Source organism: Equus caballus, chromosome 14 (assembly GCF_041296265.1).
Source record: "Equus caballus isolate H_3958 breed thoroughbred chromosome 14, TB-T2T, whole genome shotgun sequence".
Lineage (NCBI taxonomy): Eukaryota > Metazoa > Chordata > Mammalia > Perissodactyla > Equidae > Equus > Equus caballus.
In genome coordinates, this window is record NC_091697.1 from 15,544,223 (window position 1) to 15,560,661 (window position 16,439).

A 16,439-nucleotide genomic window follows, 5' to 3' on the forward strand; every position below is an offset into this window, starting at 1 on the left:
TTTAAAATGGGGAGAACAACGGTAACCTACCCTTTGGATGTGAGGGTTAAATGAGACAGTTGGTGCAAAGCAGTTAGCACGGGATCTGGCACAAAGTGAAGCCTTCAATAAATTATGATTATAGTAGTTTTGATTTCCCTCCAGTCGGAATATAATTTAGTTGAAGTTAGTGGCTATGTCACAGCTGTGTCTCAGGCTGGCGTCTGCCGCCCTGAGAGCTAAGCCATAAAAATCCCTAGAAGAACTTTTCAAAAGCCTGTTAGCCTCTTGAGGCTCCTACACTTCTTTATTTTATTTTATTTTATTTTATTTTATTTTATTTTATGTTATTGCAGTAACAGTGGATTCTAACATTATATGGCTTTCAGAGGTACGCTGTAATATATTTGGAATTCTGTGTAGGTTACATCGTGTTCACCACCCGAAAACTAATTATAGTCCGTCACCTCACATGGGAGCCTCATCACCCCTTTTGCTCTCTCCCCTCCCCCCTCCCCCTATGGTAACCACCAATCCAATCTCCGTGGCTCTGTGTGTGTTTGTCGTTGTTTTTAGCTTCTACTTATGAGTGAGATCACACGGTGTTTGACTTTCTCCCTCTGCTTTATTTCACTTCCCATAATACCCTCAAGGTCCATCCACGTTGTCACAAATGGCCGGATCTCATCATTTCTTAGGGCTGAGTAGCATTCCATTGTGTATACATACCGCATCTTCTTTATCCATTCTTCCCTCGATGGGCACCTAGGTTGCTTCCAGGTTTTGGCTGTTGTGAATAATGCTGCAGTGAACCTAGGGGTGCATGTGTCTTTCTGCATTTGTGTTTTCAAGCTCTTTGGATGAATAGCCAGCAGTGGGCCAGCTGGATCATATATATGGTAGATCTCTTCTTAGTTTTCTGAGGACGCTCCGTACTGCTTTCCATAGTGGCTGCACCAGTCTGCACTCCCACCAGCAGTGTAGGAGGTTTCCACTGTAATTTCCCCTCTTCAGTTTGTGATTTTATGTATTTGTGCCTTCTCTCTTTGTTTCTTGGTGTGTCTTACTAAAGGTTTGTCAATTTTGCTTTACATTTCAAAGAAACAGCACTTCGTTTCATTGACATTTTTATATTTTTTTAGTCACTATTTCATTTATTTCTGCTCTTATATTTATTACTTGCTTCCTTGTACTGATATGATGCTTTGTTTGTTCTTTTTTTCTAGTTCCTTTAGGTGTACTGTTAGATTATTTATTTGGGATTTTTCTTGTTTGCTGAGGTATGCCTGAATTGCTATAAACTTCACTCTTAGAACCGCTTTTGCTGTATGCTATAGATTTTGGTGTGTCATACTTTCATTTTCACTTGTCACCAGGTCTTTTTTTATTTCTCCTTTGATTTCTTCATTGACCCAATCATTGTTCAGTAGCATTTTGTTTAATCTCCCCATTTTCGTGGCTTTTCTGATTTTCTTCCTGTAGTTGACTTCTAGTTTCATACCTTTGTGGTCAGAAAATATGCTTGGTGTTATTCCGTCTTCTTAAATTTATTGAGACTTGTTTTGTGGCCTAATATGTGTTCAATCCTGAAGAGTGTTCCACGTGCATTTGAATAGAATGTGTATTCTGAAGTTTAGCATTACTCATCTACTGTCATTTCATTGTCTCTCTTTCTAAGTGACTGTTCCATGCCATTTTAGTTTTTTATGAATCCTTGACTGCCTCCTATTTCCACATTGCTCTCATATGATGACATTTCCTATTTCAATAATGATATTAAAGTACCCAGAAGAACTCTTCCAGGTCTGCATTACTGTCACCGACTCATCTGCAAATTTCCATATATCCTCCATGTTCTCCTCTGTCAATGTGGAGACATTGTGAATGGTGCAACGCAAGGTCAAATTTTCCCCATATAATTTATATTCCCACTCACCTTATCTATGCAGGGATATTTTTAAAGCCTTGCTCCACTCTTTCCTGTATAACAATTTTCCTTTTCTATCTCTAGACTACTTCCCCCAGAACATAAAGCATATACTTTTCTCTCAACCTGAAGAAATTGTTTTTTGATCTCATTTTATCTTACCCTGTCATCCAATTTATCACGTACATATTACAGAAATTTTTTTTTAATATTGTGCTACTCACTATCTCCAATTTGTTTTTTTTTTCCTATTCTCTATTAAGCCCAATTAATTTGGTCATTGGCCCCACCACATGCTCAAAAACCACTCTTGATAAGTCTACTAAGGACTTTTAATTTTATAACAAAACATCAATTTTTCATACTGCCAGCAACATTTGGAAGATCCACAACTCCAAGCTCTTTGATGTGGTTTATGGCTGCCTTAAATAGCACTTTTTTGGGGTGTTTTTCTTTATCCTTATGTGTGGCTCTTTTTTCTCAAGCAAACTTATCTTCTACTCCCCATTTTTTTCAGTTATTTCATTGAGATAATAATAGTTTATAACATTTTGGAATTTTGGGTGTATGTCATTATTCATCAATTTCTGTATAGACTGCATCATGCTCACCACCAGTTGTCTAATTTCTATCCATCACCATATATATGTGCCCCTTTACCCCTTTCTTCCACCCCTCAGCCCCCTTCCCTTCTGGGAGCCAGATAGTCCTCGATTTTTAACAATGGAGCTTCACAGAGTTTAAAGTTTTCTCTTTTTTTATTTGGAGATTGAGTTTCAGTAATCTTATATACTTTCTTTGATTTCTCTATATCTTTGGTCTCTCTATGTCATCAACTCTTGAATTTAATTCTAAAATATTTCTTCTAAATACAGTTGTGTATATCCAACCACCAGATTAATGTCTGCATTGGAGTGACTAACAAAATTTCAAGATTCCAATAGTCAATATTCCAAGATTAGGATCCCTATCGGGTCCACCTAACAAACTTTCCCCAATCAGTTTACATGATAGGAACTCCATATTTTCAGACTCTAGATGGTTACCTCCTTACCTCTATTGCCAACCACATAGCCAGTATAATCTACTCAAACCTAGACAGGAAATTTTTCCTCTGCTCACAGCCCACCATAGACACCATGTTTCAATCATATTTCTTATAATGGCCTACAAACCCTTGATAAATTGAGTCTAACTTCCTTATTTCTTTTTAGACCTGAACTCCTACTGTTCTCACTCTTTATCAGTCCACAACTTTTATACAAACTGCCTTGCTTTCCTCAAACAGACCAAGAATGACAAAACTTAAAGCTTTGGTCTGACTGATCTCTTTGCCCAGAGTGCCTTCTCCACAGGTGTCTGTACAGCCAACTACTTCCCTTCCTTCAGTTCTCTGTTCAAATCTCACCTTGTTTGGAAAGCTTACTTTTTTAAAAGTGCAATACTCTAAGAAAATACAAAACACTTTCTCTTGCAAATTTTATATTCTGTGTTTTTCTATGCTACTTATCATTTTAACATAATGTTTAAACTAGTTTCTGTCTGTCTCACCCTTATAGAATGTCAGCTCACCATGGTGAGGGATCTTGTATGTTTTGTTTCCTGATATATCTAAAGAACCTTGAATAATCCCTGGTAGTTAGTCAACAAATATTTGATGAACAAATAAATGAACAAGGTCATCAAGGTCAATGCACTGTATGATTTCTAGTATTGAAAATTTTGTTTATACTTGTTTTTTATTTGATGTTATGTGAAAGTAACTGAAGATAACAAATAATTAGAGAGTCAATTGAATTGGAGGAAGTGTGAATAATAGGTAAATTAGAGAGAAAATTGAATTTGGGGAGAATTGTGATAATTGGAACACAAACAAGGGAAATTGTGGAACAAATACTAGTGTTAAGAAAATTACAAAAGGATTCATAGAATAAGATACTTTTGCATTGAAATTAAAGAGGTATTATGTCCAGAAATCCAATTGTATTCACTTAGCTTTAACTCATTTAGGGATAGAATCAACATATATAGTCTTTAAATAACTCTACAGAACAGCCTTTATGTTTTTGTCCTTAGATTGTGGGTAATAAGATTCAGAGTTGGGGGAACTACTGTATAGAATACAGATATCGGGAGGTGGAGAGGGAACAGATGTTGCTGACTTAATTAGGTCACCGCAGCAGCAACAAGGGAAAAGACTCAGGATGACTAGGTGAAAAACAAAGGTGGAGAAGGCTTTGGACTGACCCTTAGCAGATGGGATCTTCAGACAGCAGAGACTATGTAAAAATGTAAGAGAAAATAGATATAAAACAGACTAAGCTCAAGGAAGAGGCAATGGCAACAGCTCAGATCTCATTTGAGCAAGAAAGTCTAAGTAACTAGAGGATTTTGCAGAAGAATTGATGCACCAGATTGTATACCTTGAGGAGCAAGGAAAGTATTGAGTCTGTTTTCAGGATTCCAGTAACAACACCACTGAACCAAGAGTAAGTGGCCATCTTGATGCAGTTGCCTGTCTTCATGATGACCTCATAGTGCAGAGAGAAGAAGATAGCCACATAGAAGTCATAGAACATCACCATAAGGGAGTCCGTCTCCATTAAGGCCAAAGAAAGCAAAAAGACATATGGAATATGAGAATGATGTCAAACAGATGGCAGAATAGGAGTTTTCATTCCTCATCCCTCTACAGAATCACTGATTTTGAAAACTTCCCATGGATGACAATGCCACTGTGAGAGCCCAGGGGACCAGAGGAGAGATACTGGCACAGTGTTAGAGCAAATAAATGTAAAAATAGGTGCATGGCAAGAGTGAAAGGAACATTTTTACTGCCTGTATCACCCCTTTCATAAGATAGCGCAGTTCAATGCCAAGAAAGATCCCTGACTCTGTGATTTCTCCCACAGGGAAAAATGAGATGGTAATTAGTGCCTAGCTTCACCAGCTATGCAGGATACTAACAAAAAGTCTCACTTATTTCTCAGCCAAACAAAACACTGAGAGGATCAGCATGGTTCATTACTCTGGGGAAGAAAGGAGAAGAAAAAGGAGCGACCTTACAGCAACTGGGTGCAGAACTTAACAAATGGCAGTGACTTCTACTAAACACCCTGTGGACTCCACCAGTAGGCCCACCCATGAACTTCATAGGATGCATCATATGTGGAACCCCTCAACCAGTGCATGGCTGCTTTCAACAATCCATGTGTCCAGCAGAGCCTGTAGCCACTGTCCCACTTGCCCATGCAGACAGCAGTGTAAAACCTCTGCAGATTATGCACAAGCACATATCAACAGCTGGCTGTACTCAGCCATGTTGAAAAAAGATATATAATCTAGAATATTTCACACCAATGACTTAAGGAAAACAAATAGAAAGATCTCAGCACCCACCCTGGCTTTGCAGATTTGGAAGAAGACCTACAACCTTATGATGTCCCCAAAGAGGGAACAGGGAGAGTGGAGCTGGTACTAACTTGGTCCTAAGAGGAAAGTTCAAAGCAATACAGGCCAACCTCAGGAAATGAGAGAAATATTAAATAAACAATTTAACTTTACACTTAAAGAAACTAGAAAATGAATAAGAAATGAATCCCAGAGTTAATAGCAAAAAAGGAAATAATAAAGGTCAGAGCAGAAATAAACAACATAAAGACTAAAAAGATGGTAGAAAAGATCAATGATCTCATCAAGCTCACAGTGTAGGGGGACCCTGAACTCATCTCATTCCAGGAACACAACCAGGTTAGAACTATTCTTGGAAAAATCATCCCAGAGAACTGGAAACTGGATAAAAACGACTCCAACAACAAGGTAGAGTCCTGACAGTGGCATAAGAGCCATAAATTCCTTCTAGAGAGAAAAATACCACCTTCATGAGCCACAAAGCTATACAGCTAGCTAGCTGGGAGCCACCCTAAGGTACACAGCCCTTCATGGAGAAGTTGGGTCCTTAGCAGGGGCATGTTACCACTATATGCATCCTTCAGACTCAGCACAACTGAGTCTCATACTATCTGGCTTCACCGGCTGTTAACTGCAAAGGGGAAACCCCCATAAAAGCTATTGAATGTAAGCTGAAAAGAGGGCCCACACACAAATTCACCCATCTCAGAGAGCAAACCTATGAACACCAGAAAGAAAGGTACACCAACCTTTGATGAAAAGAGACTCACCTGGTAGGATCTGGGTACATCTCAGTGAGAGTTGAGACCTCTCTGAAGACTGAGACATTGGTGGTGACCATTGTTTTCACCTACTACAGGTGTGCTGACTCAGATGCTGGCAGACACCGTTGGAGTTATTCCCATGGCCTGTTAGAAAAGGGGTCTTCCCCTCTCAGTAGAGTGCTGATTTAATCCTGCTCAGGCAGGGCAGGCAGCCTACCATAGGGACTTACTCCACCCAACAGCAAGTCCTCAGGCTACTTGTTAGTCTGCATAGACTGGGTGCCTGGATCCTCTGCAGAGAGGTGAGTGTGTCCACCACTGTGGAGTAAGGCCTGTGTGAGGACCAAGTGAACTGTGGGGGGCATTGGAGAGGTGAGGGCCTCTGAAGTGGGGTGACTGGGTATTCTTCAAGGGGTCAGGCAGTGTGCATGGGCCAGGAGACAGTGTGTGGGCTTGTGGGGGGTGGGGCATATCAGTGGCAGAAAACCTATTCTTCACAAAAAGCCACAAGGACATTAGCCTCATCTTCCAAAGCCTGAAACAATTGGGTGCTCCCATGCCTGGGACCAGCCCCACTCTCCTGCACTCCTAAGAGAGCTGACAACATCCTTGTAGGCCTGAAGCCTACAGCAATTATAAGCCCTGAGTTTAGGAACCAGCTACACTGGGTACATACCCAATTAAAATGAAAACTGGAACAGAGGTGTGCTATTAGACTTTGCAGCCAGTGGCAGTAAAGAGATTATCTACTCAATATGGATTGCTTTATATGTAGAATATTATATATGAACCTCATGGTAATCAGAAACCAGAAACTTATTATAAACAAGTAAGTAAGAGAAAGGAAATCAGACATATTACTAAAGAAAGCCAACAAACCACATGGGAAGAGAGCAAGAGAAGAATAAAGGAATAGACAAGAACTATGAAAACAGCCAGAAAAAAAAGTATCAAAATTGCAATAAATACATATTTATCAATAGCAACTTTAAATGTCAATGGACTAAATGCTCCAATCAAAAGGCAAGGGGTGGCTGATTGGATAAAAAAACAAGACCCATATATATGCTGCATACAAGAAACTCACTTCAGAGTGAAAGACACTCACAAACTGACAGTGAAGGGATGGAAAAAGATACTGCATGAAAATGGCAATGACTAGAAAGGTGGGGTAGCAATATTTATATTAGACAAAATAGACTTTAAAACAAAAGCTGTCACCAGAGGCAAAGAAGAGCACTACATAATGATAAAGGGAACAATCCAACAAGAGGATATAACACTTGTAAATATCCATGCACCCAAAACAGGAGCACCTAAATATATAAAGCACTTATTAACAGAAATAAAAGGAGAAATAGACAGTAACACAATAATAGTAGGAAACTTTAACAATCCACTTACACCAATAGATAGATCATCCAAACAGAAGATCAATAAAGAAACATTGGCCTTAAATGACACATTAGACTAGATGGACTTAGGAGATATGCAGAGAACATTCCACCCGAAAACTACAAAATATACACTCTTTGCAAATTCACATGGAACATTCTTCAGGATTGATCACATATTAGGCCACAGAACAAGTATCAATTAATTTAAGAAGATCAAAATAATATGAAGCATCTTTTCTAAACACAAAGGTATTACACTAGAAATTAACTACAGGAAGAAAGTCAGAAAAGCCATGCAAATGTGGAGATTAAACAAAATGCTACTAACTGTGACTCAGTCAATGAGGATATCAAAGGAGAAATTAAAAAAAAAAAAAACCTGGAGACAAGTGATAATGAAAATATGACATACCAAAATCTACAGAATACAGCAAAAGCAGTTCTAAAAGGGACGTTTATAGCAATTCAAGCCTACCGCAACAAACAAAAAAAATCTCAAATAAACAATCTCACAGTGCACCTAAAGAAAGTGGAGAAGAGCAAACAAAGCCCAAAATCAGCAAAAGGGAGGTAATAATAAAAATCACAGCAGAAATAAATGAAATAGAGACTAAAAAATCAATAGAAACAATCAATGAAAACCAGAGTTGGTTCTTTGAAAAGATAAACAAAATTCAGAAACCTTTAGATAGACTGCTTTCCATAGAAGCTGCACCATCGAGTATCCTGAGAAAATTAAGAATAGAACTACCATATGATCCAGCTATTCCACTACTGGGTATTTATCCAAAGAACTTAAAAACACAAAGGTATAAAGATATATGCAGCCCTATGTTCATCATAGCACTATAAATAAAATAGCCAAGGCTTGGAAGCAACCTAGGTACCCATCAAGGGACAGATGGTAAAGAGGATGTGCTATATATACACAATGGAATACTACTAAGCCATAAGAAATGATGAAATCCGGTTATTTCTGTCATCATGGACAGAAGTTGAGGGTATTATGCAAAATGAAATAAGTCAGAGGGAGAAAGTCAAGTACAATATGATCTCATTCATGAGTAGGAGATGAAAACGGTGACAAACAGACACGTATCAATGGAGCCTAGATCAAAGGAGATGGGGTGATGGAGGAGGGTGAAAGGGGTGATTAGGCACATGGGTGTGGTGATGAATTGCAATTGGTCTTTGGGTGGTGAGCATGACGTAATCTACACAGAATTCAAGACACATTACACTGTACATCCGAAAAATAAATAAATACAAAATAAAAGATAATGTGTCAAAACCAAAAGAAAAAAAACAGAAAAAAAGAAAAGATCAATGAAACTAAGAGCCGGTTCTTTGGGAAAAAAAAAAAATGATGAATCTTTGGTGAGGGTCACCAAGAAAAAAGGACTCAAAAAAATCAGAAATAAAAGAGAAATTACAACTTATACCTGAAAACATCATAAGAAACTGAATTGCATGCCAGCAAGATGAACAACCTAGAAGAAATGGATAAATTCATAGAAATTAGCAACCTTCCAAGACTGAATCATGCAGAAAAAGAAAATATGAATAGACCAACTACTAGTAAGGTGACTGACCCAGGAATTAAAAACCTCAAAGACAAAAGTCCAGGAGCAGATGTCTTCATCAATGAATTCTACCAAACATTCAAAGATTTACTACCTACCCTTCTCTAATTCTTCCAAAAAATTGAATTGTGGTAAAGGTTCCCAAACTCATTTTACAAGGCCAGCATTACCCTAATACCAAAACTAGACAAGTATACCACAACAAAGAAAATTAGAGGCCAGTATCTTGGATGAACAAAGACGCAAAACTCCTCAACAAAATATTAGCAAAACAAACTTAACAATACATTAAAAGTCATACAACATGATAAATTAAGATGTAGTTCATGGACACACAGATGGTACAATATCCATAGATTAATGAATGGAATACACCACATTAACACAATGAAGAAAATAAATCATATGATCATCTCAATAGATGCAGAAAAATCATTTGACAAAATGCAACATCCATTTATGGTACAAAATCTCAACAAACTGGATATAGAGACAACATATATCAGCATAATAAAGATTGTATATCACAAGAACACAAGTAACATTACACTTAACAGTGAAAAGATAAAAGTTTTTCTTCTAAGATCAGGAACAAGACAAAGATTGTGAATCTCACCACTATTATTCAACATGAAATTAGATGTCCGAGGCAGAGCAATGAGGCAAGAAAAAGAAAGCAAAACCATCCAAATCAGAAAAGAAAGAATTAAAAATGTCATTATTTGAAGATGGCATGATGTTATGTATGGAAAACCCTAAGAGTCCACCAAAACGCTGTTAGACTTAGTAAATAAATTCAATACAGTTATGAGATACGAAATCAAGATACAGAAATCTAATGCATTTCTATACATTAATAACAAACAAAAAGAAAGAGAAAATAAGAAAACAATCCCATTTACACCTGCATCAAAAAGAATAATATACCTAATGATAAATTTAACCAAGGAGGTTAAAGATCTAGATACTGAAAACTTTAAGGCGATGATGAAAGAAACTTAACAAGGCACAAATAAATGGAAAGATATTCCATGCTCATTGATTTAAATAATTAATATTGTTAAAATGTCCATACTATCCAAAGCATTGCCTATCAAAATTTTAATGACATTTTCACAGAACCAGAACAAATAATTCTAAAATTTGTCTGGAACCACAAAATACCCCTAATAGGCAAAGCAATCTTGAGAAAGAACAAAGCTGGAGGTATCATACTCCTTGAATTCAAAATATATTACATAGTTATAGTAATCAAACGGTATGTTATTGGCATGAAAACAGAAACACAGATCAATGGAACAGAATTAAGAGCCAAGAAATAAACCCCCACACATATGGGCAATTTAATCATGACACATGAGCCAAGAACTTAGAGAAAGGAGAAAGGACAGTATCTTCAATAAATAATGTTGGGGAAACTGGACAGACACATGCAAAAGAATGAAACAAGACCACTATCTTACATCATATACAAAAATTAACGCAAAATGAAGTAAAGACTTGACCATAAGACCTGAAACCATTAAATTCCTAGGGAAAAACCTAGGCTGTACACTCTTTGACATAGCTGTTAGTAATGATTTTGTCAGTCTGACTTCAAAGACAAGGGAAACAAAAGAAAAAATAAACAAGTGAAATTACATCAAACTAAAAAGCTTCTGCACAGTGAATGAAACTGTCATCAAAATGAAAAAGCAACCTACTGAATAGGAAAAGATATTTTCAAATCATATTTCTGACAAGGGGTTAAAAATCCAAATTATATAAAGAACTCATAAAACCCAATAACAAAAAAAACATAGTACAATTAAAAAGTGGGTAGGGGAACTACATAGACATTTTTTCGAAGAAGATATACTGATGGACAAGAGGCATATGAAAAGAGGTTCAACATCACTATTAGGAAGACGCACATCAAAACCACAATGAGACATCACCTCCTACTTGTTAGAATGGCTATTATCAAAAAGACAAGACATGACAAGTGTGGAGAAAAGGGAACCCTTGTGCACTATTGGTGGAAATGTAAATTGGTATAGCCACTATGGAAACAGTATGGAGATTTATCAAAAAAATTTAAGAATAGAACTACCATATGACTTGGCCATCCCAATTCTGGGTATTTATCCAAAAAACATGAAAACACTAACTCAAAAAGATATATGCACTCCTATGTTCATTGCAGCGTTATTTACAAGAGCCAAAATATAGAAACAACCAAAGTCTTCATGTATGGATGAATGGATAAAGAAGATGTAGTATATTTACATAGACACAACAGAATGCTACTCAGCCATTAAAAAGGATGAAATCTTGCCATTTGTGACCACATGGATGGACCTTGAAGGTATTATGCTAAGTAAAATAAATCAGATATAAAAAGACAAATATCATATGACTTCACACATGTGTAGACTTCTTTTAAAAACAAAACAACACAAATAGAAAGTCATAATTACAGAATACAGCTTGGTGATTCTAGAGGGAAATGCGTTTGGGAGGTGGGTGAAACAGGTAAAGGGTGTCAATTGTAATGTGATGGATGGTAACTGGACTTTTGGTGGAGATCAGTTTGTAGTGTATACAGATGATGAATTTTGCACACCTGAAACTTATATAATAGCATATGCCAATTTTACCCCAATTAATAATAAATTTAAAAATCACATAGGAAATAAAACCTGGAGTTACACAAAAGGAAAAAAGAAAAAAAATTCCAAACATGGCCTTGCAAACCAGAAAAGAATGGTGGGTCCTCAGCCTGAACTCATTGAAGATAAGAAGCAAGAAGTTCATGAAGCATTTGACCTCTTCCATGCTTATGGAAGTGGGATCATGGACATGAAGGAGCTGAAGGTGGTCATGAGAGCACTTGGCTCTGTACCCAGGAAGGAGGAGATAAAGAATATGATGCCTGAAGTGAACAAGGGAGGCATAGGGAAGATCAGCTTCAATGGCTTCTCAGCCATGGTGATTCAGAAGATGGCCAAGAAAGACACCAAAGAAGAAATCCTGATAGCTTTCAGGTCTTTGATGATGATAAAAACCCAGAAGATCTTTTTCAAATAACTAAATCACATGGCAAACTAGTTAGAGGAAACCTCACTGATGAAGAGCTATAGGAAATGAATGATGAAGCCTATCGGGATGGAGACAGTGAAGTGAATTAGAAAGAGTTTCTTGGGAAGATGAAAAAGACCAACCTATATTAAAGTTGGTTTCTCCTGCAAGCATGTGTAGAGAAGTTGAGGGATATGCTGGGTTCCCTGCCTCCATTTTGTGAAACCTTGAGTTAGAGGACAGTGCTATCCCTCCTCTTATATCCTAACTTGTCTAGATACTTCTATTTCCAAATCTTTGGTTCAATTATAGAATTACAAAAATGCTTTTAATATGAGGCTCAGTGGAACACAGTGTTGATTATCTCCAGTTGATCATGTAAGGAGAAAATGAGTATTGTCATATACAGCAGAACTTTGATTAATCTTGGCTTTGGTGCCTGTCACTAGAAGCCTGAAAGTATTTTTCCTCTTGGTTCCTCAGGAACCCAGGTTTGTCAGTTTCAGGCAGGATTCTTTCTATTTAGCAGCATAGGAACCTTCAAATTGTCAGAATGTTATCTTGTTAGTGTTAGTGGTTATTACAACTAATTTCATCACATTGGTCTCATTTTGGTAAAAATGATCACAGAAGAGAAATATACAATGGCACAGAAGAAATTACAAAAACATAGAGAAAAGCATAAAAGACTGTGAAAACTAATGATATATATATTATATCAATAATAATTAATGTGATTCATTTATTCATAGAAATAATTTATTGAGAATTTCAGTTTCTAGTTAAACTTGTGAATAGCTTAGAGGTAATCGTTCCTTCCTCACATAAGGAAAAAGCTAAAGAAACTGAAAGTCACTCTCTTTAGATCCATCAGAGCATTCAAATCCCAGGAAAAGTGGCTGCCTTGATAATTGGAGACACACAGGATAAAGAGACTTCCAACTTCTGGGAGCAGAAGCCCAGGATCAGCAGCCAAAAGCTGGAGACACTACCAGTAGAAAAACTTAAAGTAGAATTGATATATTGCTGGAAACTCTCATGGGCTAACTTAAGAAATAAATCTTCTGGTGGGGCCCATCCTTAAGGAAACCTCCATGCATTTATGAGTTTTAATTCAAGAAGTTCCTTCATGTAATCCATATGAAGACTAAAGACAAATTTCCATGCGTTTCTGGAAGGGGGAGGAGAAATATAACCATTTGAAATACTCCCAGAGCTCACCGCTCTCCTTAACAAAGGCCTGTTCTCAGTGGAAACTATTTATCAGAGTCTGACCTACTTAGATATTACCACAGCCTTATCAATCAATCCAGGGGAATGGAAATACCCGACATTAATCCCTTCTAGCCTTCTTGTTTCATCTAGATGGTGGAGAAAGTTAGGAATTACTTGTGAAGGTCACAGACCAGGGACACAGGCTGGTTAAAAGATTAAGCCTATTATCATCAGACCTTAGAAGCCTATAATCATGGGACCTTAGAAGACATTCCTTTCCCCCACATCATTCAACCACATAAATATGTCTTTAGTGCAAGAGCAGATTACAGCAGAAAGACCCGCATGTCATAGATCTTATTTAAGGAGAAATCTTTAGGGAACCCAAAGCCAACAGAGGACACAAAACAAGGACACTAGAGGAATTATAGTCTCTGAAACCACAGTTACAGCAAACAATAAACATAGCCTACCTCATACGCAGATAAACATAAACCTCACACTAAAGGGTTGTTTACCTCTATTCATTTTACATGATACCTCATGTCCTCATGTTACGGATTGAGTTATGTCCTGTAAAAAGTTATATGTTGAAATCCTAATCCCATACTATCTCAAAATGTGAATTTATCTGAAAATAGGATTATTGCATATATAATTACATAAATTGTGATAATGTCATACTGAAGTTGGGTGGGGACTTAATCCAATATTAATGGTGTTATTATAAAAAGGAGGAATTTGGATACAGATTAAAAACACAGAGAAAATGTCATGTTAAGATAAAGGCTGACATCTAGGCTATTATTCTACAAGCCAAGGAAAGCCAGAAATTTCTAGTAAATCACCAGAAGCTAGGAAAGATGTATGGAACACGTTTCTACCTCACAGCCCAAAGAAGGAAGCAACTCTATGTCATCTTGACCTCAGACAGCTAGCCTCAAGAACTTTGAGACAATTTTTGTTGTTTAAGCCACTTATTTTGTGGTACGTCATTACAGCAACCATGGGAAACTAACAAGCCAAATTTCAATAAAAATTGCAAGGCATTCGAAGAATCTAAAAACAACCTGGTGAGAAAAAGGAAGTACCAGAAACAGACATAAACATGCCAAAATTTTGGAAATATCAGACTTACAATTTAAAATTACTGTAAAATTATGCTAAAGGCTGTAATGGAAAAAAAGTGGCAACGTCCAAGATAAGGTGAGTAACATAAGCCAAGTTATGGAAACTCAAGTAAAGACTCAAAAGAAAAAGCTAAAAATCAGAACACTGTAAAAGAAACAAAGAATGCTTATCATGCTCTTATCAGTAGACCAGACACAGCTTAGGAAGGAATCTCTGAGCTTGAAGCTATGTCAACAGAAAGTTATAAAACTTAAATGCAAAGAGCAAAAAGAAGGAAAAAGACAGAAGGGAATACCCAAGTACTATGGGAGAATTACAAAAATCATAAGATACATATAATGAGAATACCAGAATGATAAAAATGAGACAAAGAAGTGAAAGAAATATTTTAATAATGTTGAGAATTTTCCAACATTAATGCCTGACAACAAGTCATATATATATATATATGAATCAGAGAACATCAAGCAGTATAAATACAAAAAGAAATTTTGTATATCAGGTATATTACCCTCAAACTTCTGAAAAGTCAAGGATAAAGATAAAATCTAGAAAGAAGACAAAAGGAGATAAAAGACCTTAAAAACAGAGGAGCAAGGAAAAAATTAAGTTGGATTTCTCTTCAGAAATAAGAATAGAGTTAAATATTTAAAGTGTTGGGAAAAAACACTCACATAGAATTCTGTATACAGCAAAATTATATTTAAAAGTGAAGGAGAAATAAAGATTTTCTCAAACAAACAAAAATTGAGGGAACTTATTGACTGTAGACTTGCCTTGTAAGAAATGTTAGAAAATTGTTACTTAGAGAGAAAGACAATGCCATAGGTCAGAGATGTAGATTTGAATAAAGGAAGGAAGAATATTAGGCAATTAATAAATTAAGACAAAAACTCTTTCTTTTTTTATTCTAAACTTATCTAACAGGTACCAATTTGTCCAAAATAATAATAGCAAAAACTTTATTAAGCGATTATACCTTATGGACACGTGAAATAGATGACAACAACAAGATAAGAAATTGGTGGGAGGAATTGAAGGAACAATGTTTTATAAAAGTATGTTTGATACACTAAGAGAAGAGAAAAAGTGAAATAAGGTAAAATGCTCAATTAAAACTAGAAAAGACATTAAAAGAGAGCTACACAAAACAAGTCAAACAACATTGAAGAATAGAAAACAGTTACAAATGTGGTAGATACTAATCCAACTACAGGAATAATCACTTTAAATGCCAATGATCTAAATGCACCAGTTAAAAAACAGATAGGATCAGAGTAGATAAAATACACACACACACACACACACACATTTATACAGTTTAACAATAAACCCAATTTAAATATAAGTACAAATAGATTAAAACTAATTAAATGTTACAAACTGTGTCATGCTAACCCCTCAGTGGTGGCAGGTGAAACCTGTGAGCAGAGGCTTCAGGAACTACAGCAGAACCAGTGACCCAGCCCCCAGTGGTGGCACGCCAGACACCAGCTCTACCAGCAGTAGGGGCAGCGTACAAGTTGCCAGATCCCTGGCCCTTGGCAGAAACAGTGTCATCCTTGAACCCAGAACCCCTAGCCACAGTGCAGCCAGCACTCTTAGATAACCTGGGAATAGCAGTGCAGGTGGTGCATGGGGCAGGAATATCCTAATCAAAATAAAGCTGGGTAGGTCTATTAAGTTCCTACATAACTGACTTCAGAGGAAAGAAAACCAGTGATAAATGGGGGCAATCACATAAAGATAAACAGGATAAATTCTCCAAGAAGAGATACAATTTTAATGTGTATATGTCTAAAATACATTAAAACATGTGAGGCAAATACTGATAGAACTGTGAGGAAAAATAGATGAATCCACCATTATATTTGGAGATTTCAACATAACTCTGTAAGTTATTGATGGATTAAAAAAGCAGAAAATCATTAAGGGCATAGTTGAACTGAACAGCGCCATTAATGAACTGGAT

The 16,439-nt window shown here is 36.7% G+C and overlaps 2 pseudogenes; one reads left to right on the top strand and one right to left on the bottom strand.

Moving 5' to 3' along the window:
* OR14AF1P (olfactory receptor family 14 subfamily AF member 1, pseudogene) lies at positions 3,965 to 4,591 on the bottom strand (annotated as a pseudogene).
* Positions 6,286 to 12,273, top strand: LOC138917232 (centrin-1-like; annotated as a pseudogene).
* The last annotated feature ends 4,166 nt before the right edge of the window (positions 12,274 to 16,439 follow it).